Raw genomic sequence first — 6,201 nt, forward strand, 5'->3', positions numbered from 1 at the left:
GGTAAATGAAGTTAAAGAGAGAGAAGGAAAGAGTAAGTGAGATAGAGAACATCAAAGAGAGAGAGAGTGCGTATGTGCACAGAGCATGCAACACATTTACCAGAGATTATTCCCTTAATATTTTAGCTTATTAGTGACATGTGGATATGTGAGAAAAAACTATTGAGCCTGGGGAAATTTTTTGATGAAAAAAATCCCACAGAATTGGAAGCAGATGTGACTCAAGTGATAAGGCCTCCACCTACCATATGGGAGGACCCGGGTTTGATCTGTGGGGCCTCCTGGTGAAAAAGAATAAGAGAAAATAATGCCTGCATGGCAAGCCAGTGCCCATGTGGTGAGCTAAGTGCCTGTGTGAGTGCCCGTGTGGCAAGTGAGTGCCTGCATGGTGAGTAAGTGCCTGTTTGAGTGCCTGCATGGTGAGCCAGTGCCCACACGGTGAGCCAGGGTCCACGTGGCAAGATGAGTGTCCATGCAGCAAGCCAAGTGTCCACACAGTGAGCCAGTGCCTATGCAAGTGAGTCACACAACAAGATGATGATGCAAGAAAAGAGAGATGAAGTGGGGTGTCAAGGTGAAGCGCAGCAGAGACCAATAACTGAGGTGGCACAGGTGACAGGGAATCTCTCTCCACATCAGAGGTCCCCAGGATCAAATTCTGGTAAATCCTAGAGGAGAAAGACGAGAAGAGTAGACAAAAAATAGATACAGAAGATCGCACAGTGAATGGACACAGCAAAAAAAAAACCCAGCGGGATGGGGGGAGGGGAAGAGAAAAAACTTCCCACAGATTTAAGGAGCTTTGCATTCAGTCTGAATTTATACAAATGCCAAGGCTGATAAAAATAAAATTGGCAAAAACTAATGATAATACATCACCACTAACAAAAAATCTTAAAAGTAATGAAAAGGGAGAAAAAGATATGTTACATACGAAAGAACAACTTTAGGAATACCGCAGAATACACATTAGAAATATGGACCCTAAGAGCCAATGGAACAAGTGAACAAGTGTCAATCGATCACTCTCAAATCCCTCAAAACTGAAGGCAAAATAACATTTTCAAAGCAAGAAAAACTGATGAAATTTGTATACAATCGATCTGCACAAAAGTGTGTGTTAAATAAAGTTCTTCAGCCCATAGGAAAATGATATCAGGTAAAAAAGTTGAATCTACACAAAGGAATAATGTGCACCATAAATAATAGAGATGTGTATAAATATTAATTTTTTTGTTTCTGTTAAAATTAATCTATGGTTTAATGTGAAATGACCACAGTATCTTATAGACTTTGTAGTACCTACAAGTAAAATGTATAAAATTAGAGTCTAAAACAAAGGTTCTTAATAAGGGGTCTGTGAGCTTAAATTGAAATTCAAAAAAACGTTATTCTTGTGGAGATGTATTGGTGCAGGTATGAGATATTTATTAAATATTACACACTATAGTATGAGCTTAATAAGAGGTCTGTGGTTTTCACCTGACTGGCAAAGGGGTCTATGGAAAAAAAAGGTTAAGAACCCCTGATCTAAAAGATTTAGGAAGGGATATGCAAGACTTTATTTTATATATTAAGTGGCATTATTTGAAGGTATATTGATACATTAAATATTCATGCTGAAATCCTACTTAAGTCAATACAAGCCTACAATAAATTGGCATCTGTAATACATCAAAGGAAGAAATAAAGAATAATAAAAATGATAATTTTTTACAATCAGGAAAAGAGATAAACAGAATAAATAGAAAATAATTACATTGGTGGCAGGCTTAAATCCTACCATATTTGGTAGTTTGGAATTTTGTGTTCTCAGAAAATCATATTCTTAAAGCTAATCAATTCCTGTGAGTGTAAACCTATTGTAAATAGGTTTCCATGAGCTCATTTCAGTGAAGGCATGTCCCAGGTGTGCCTTAATCTCTTCCTGGAGTCCTTTATAAAAGGGATGAATACTGGAAGCAAGAAGCTGAAAACAAAGAAATCTGGAAGGGAAGGGAGAGACCAGCAGACACCACCATATGCCTTGCCCTGTGGCAGAGGAGTCAAGGATCACTGGCAGCCAGTCTTCAGGAAGAAAGCATTGCTCTAATGATGCCTTGATTAGGGCATTTTTCTCAGCCTCATAGCTGTAAGCTAGTAAATTCCCATGCTTAAAGACCAACATATTTTATGGTATCAGCTTTCAGCATGCTAGCAAACTAAAACAAATATCAATAACTACACTAAATATTTAGAGACTAAACACCCCAGTTAAACAGAAATTAATGCATAGGACAGCATAAAGAGACCACAAATAGACCCAAAGATAGAAGACAAAATTTTTTAAAAGGAAATCAGTGGTAAAAGAAAAACAGTTTGACCGAAGTATGACAGAACTCCTAGATGTCCATTAACAACCAAAACATGAATCTTGTCTCGCAAACTACTGAGAAGATTACCTTGGAATTAATTATAGATAAGTCTAACATAAATCTATAAACCTTCCAGCAGAAAACATAAAAATATACATCTTTATACCTTGGTTTAGACAGAATAGTTCTTAGATACGAAACAAAAATCACTAGGCATAAAATAAAATTAAATGCTATATTGTGATATTTACCAAAATTAAAAACCTCTGCTAATGAAATAGTATTAAGGAAATAAAATCAATCTATAAACTGGAAGACAATATTTGCAAACTTATATCTAACAAAGGGTTTGTATCCAATATATGTATATATATATATAACGAAAATTTACAGCTTAAAAATAGGAAGACAAAAAACTAAATTAAAAGACTGATCAAATGATCTAAACATATACTTTGAAAAAGATAATATATAAATGGTCAATAAGTAAATGGAAATAAACTCACTTTATTTCATCATCTGGGGAATGCAAGTTAAAACCACAATGAGATATTATTTTGCACTTGCTAGAATAAAAGAAATTGAAAAATATATACATATATCATGTGTTTGCTAGGATGTAGAGCAATTGAAATTCATATCCTGATGGAGGGTGTGTAAAATGGCACAATTATTTTAAAAAACAGTGTGACAGTTTCTTATAAAGTTAACCTTACTTAGCAATTCTAGTCTTATATTTATTCACACAAAGATTTGTACATCAATTTTATTCACAATGACATTGGAATGTAAATAAGTAGAAAGTCCTTCACTAGATTTATGGAAAAAAACACATAGTGACATTTTCCTACAATGGAATATTTCTCAGCAATAAGAAATAATGACCTACCATAAATACAGCAGCATGAATACATTCCAAAGACTTCACGCTGAGTGAAAGGAGCCTGACACAAAAGAGTACATATGCAATATGGATTGTACAATAATACAATAATTCCATTTGTATGAATTTTAAGGAGTAGGCAGAAATAATCTAAAATAATAAAATCAAATGGGTGTTGTTTGTAGCATAGAAGAGGGTTCTGAATTCAAAGAGCATGAGGAAATTTCTCTAAGTGTCATGAGCATAAATATATTAGAGTCATGACTGCATATGCACGCATTTGTCAAAATTTGTTGATGTGCACACTTATAATGGGCTCATTTTATTCATGTAATTTATACTTTTAAAGAGTTAACTTAAACAAACACATAATCTTGTCAATCTGCTCTTCTCACACTCTGGTTACGCTACTGACACTATGACTTTGCTCATGTAATTCCCAGCTGCTTGGAAAGCAGCCTTCTTTCTCCAACTACTTGTACAATTCAATACCCTCACAGAAAGCCCAGTTGGATTTAATTTCTCCATCCCTACCATTTCTATAACATTTTACTTTGCCTCTCACACAACATTTTGCATACTCTACCATGTTGTACAGAAATGTATATGTTTCTGTGCCTACTTATGAATCATGAATGGCAGAGACATTGTCTTATGTAGCATGGGACATTAAACAGAATGGTGTATTAACTAGAAAATGTTAAATTTAGTTGAACTAAATGGAAAATTGTGCATTTTTAAAATCACAAATAATAATTGGCAAAATTTATTACTCATATGTTAAAGTATAGACTCCAGCAGTATAAATGAATTTTAATCTACTATGAAATAAATTGCTTGAGAATTGTATCTTATGGTTTAGTTGTGTGCATAATTCACCATCTTTAAAATATTTTATTTTTATTAATTGAATTGGCAACTGTAGCAGTTTGATATTGTTTATGAATTCCAAAAATGATATTGGATTATTATTATTATTTTTATACAATATTTTCGTTTTTATTATAAAAATCCACACACAATAAAGATTGTCATTTCTTGGCTCTACTTGCATTTAGCACTTGCTCTTGAGCAGCTTTTTTTGCTTTTACCATTTCAACGAGTTCCTTATATCATTTCATACAGTCCTTCTTTGTCCTACCAGGCACTGTTTCTGCTATTTTCCCCCATCTTTCAGGTGTATTTGCTGGATATGTTTTCAAAACTTGTTCCAAAAGCTTCTGTTCTTCTCTTGTCCAAGGGGTAGAATCTGTGCATGGTCCTTCAAATCTTTCTGAAGGTGTGGCATTGTCTGCTTGAGGTACCGCTCCATGTTCTTTTTTAAGTTTATCAAAAGCCTTTCCGTTCATGTCATCTTTTTGATGAGGGTCAAGTTTTTGGAGACTGTTTGCTTTGCCAGTAATATCTTTGGCAGTTCTCTTGACTCCAGAAGAAGAATTTATATTCTTGTAGTTGGCAATAACTTCCCATCTTGACTTTGTCCCAGCAGGGAAGAGGTTCACAACTTTAATTAGTAATTGTAGATCATCTTCGGACTAATTTTTACTGCCATTTCCACCTCCACCAATTGATTTTTCTGCATTCCTAGATGCTTGTCACATACGAGCCTCAGCTTCTTCTTTCTCCTTTCTAATTTGCTCATTTATTTCTTCCATCTGTTTTTCTAGAGCAGCCTTTCCTACTTCTTTTGTAGATGATGTGAGTGATTCATTGAGGCACTGTAAGCTTGCTAGTTCAGGCCGATTACAAAGTTTTTCCACTTCTTCCATCATTTTTACCTGCTCCACCTCATTGTCAGAAAAGTGATTCCAAGTCTTGCAGGAATTTCGAAGTTTTTGCCTTTCCTTTTTAATGGCTTTTTTTCTGGGTATCTTTTTCCTTCTTTGCCAACAATGCTTGCTGTCTAATTTCCTCCTCTTCTTTCTCCTTAGCTAACCAAGCAGCTTCTAATTCAACTTGTCTTTGTTTTTTCTTTAGCTTCTTGTTCCTTCTGTTTTGCTTCTGCTTTTGCTTTCTTCTGTGCTGCTTTCTAGGCTTTTTCTTCTTCCTTGAATTTTTTTATCCTTGGATCACAGCTATATACATTATCAACTAATGCTCTTATTCTGTTCATTTCTTCTTTTTTCCTTTGTGCCCTTGTTGCTCTATTTTGCTTTTCAATCCATCTCCTCTCATCATGACATTCTGTGTTTTCTTTTTCTTCTTCATCTAAATAAGAGAATTCTCTCCAAGAATCAAAATTATACCAGAAAGAATAAAATGCATCTACATCTTCAAATAATGATTTCATATCACCAAGTTTAGGAACACTTTTCTTATTTGACCACCTGGAATTCCTTTCAAACACTGGGGAAAACACTTCGAAGAAATTGTCCTTTGCCTCGCGTTTAGAAGGAACTGAGTTATCAAAAGTAGGATCTACACTGTTAAATTCTCGTCTTTTCACTGGATCAGACAACATTTCATAAGCTTTAATTATGCAAGTAAAATAGTCATTATCCCCTTCTTTTATTGGTTCACCAGCTGCTTTCCATTTGTCTAGGTGATGTTTTAAAACCATTGCTTTATGAGCTGCTTTGATCTGTCTCTGTGTAGCTTTGTATCTTACATGACCAAGTCCAAGAACTGCATAATGATCCTGGTTCTTCCAGTCTTTGGGATCAAGTGTTTTCAGCATGGGAAATTCTTCTAACTGCAATTCTTCATCTTCTGATTCCTCTGATAACTCTTTCTTAACCTCCAGTTCCAGACGTCAGAGTATGGGTGATGGCGGTGCATTGGCCATCTGCAGCGCTTGGCAGGAGCAGCATGATGGCACCGGAGCCAGCCCCGCAGGCACACTGTTCCCATTTCAGATGGAGAGGGCTTAGCATCCCATCTGCTTCTATCTCCCCATTGGAGCCTCCCGCCTAAGTTCTACGAAACCCTGGAACTGGTGCATGGAAACGGCCAATAACCACTTCC

The 6,201-nt window shown here is 35.6% G+C and overlaps 1 pseudogene; it reads right to left on the reverse strand.

The window, feature by feature from the left end:
- Positions 1–4,220: 4,220 nt before the first annotated feature.
- LOC101439668 (dnaJ homolog subfamily C member 2 pseudogene) lies at positions 4,221–5,985 on the reverse strand (annotated as a pseudogene).
- Positions 5,986–6,201: the final 216 nt, after the last annotated feature.

Source organism: Dasypus novemcinctus, chromosome 8 (genome assembly GCF_030445035.2).
Source record: "Dasypus novemcinctus isolate mDasNov1 chromosome 8, mDasNov1.1.hap2, whole genome shotgun sequence".
Lineage (NCBI taxonomy): Eukaryota > Metazoa > Chordata > Mammalia > Cingulata > Dasypodidae > Dasypus > Dasypus novemcinctus.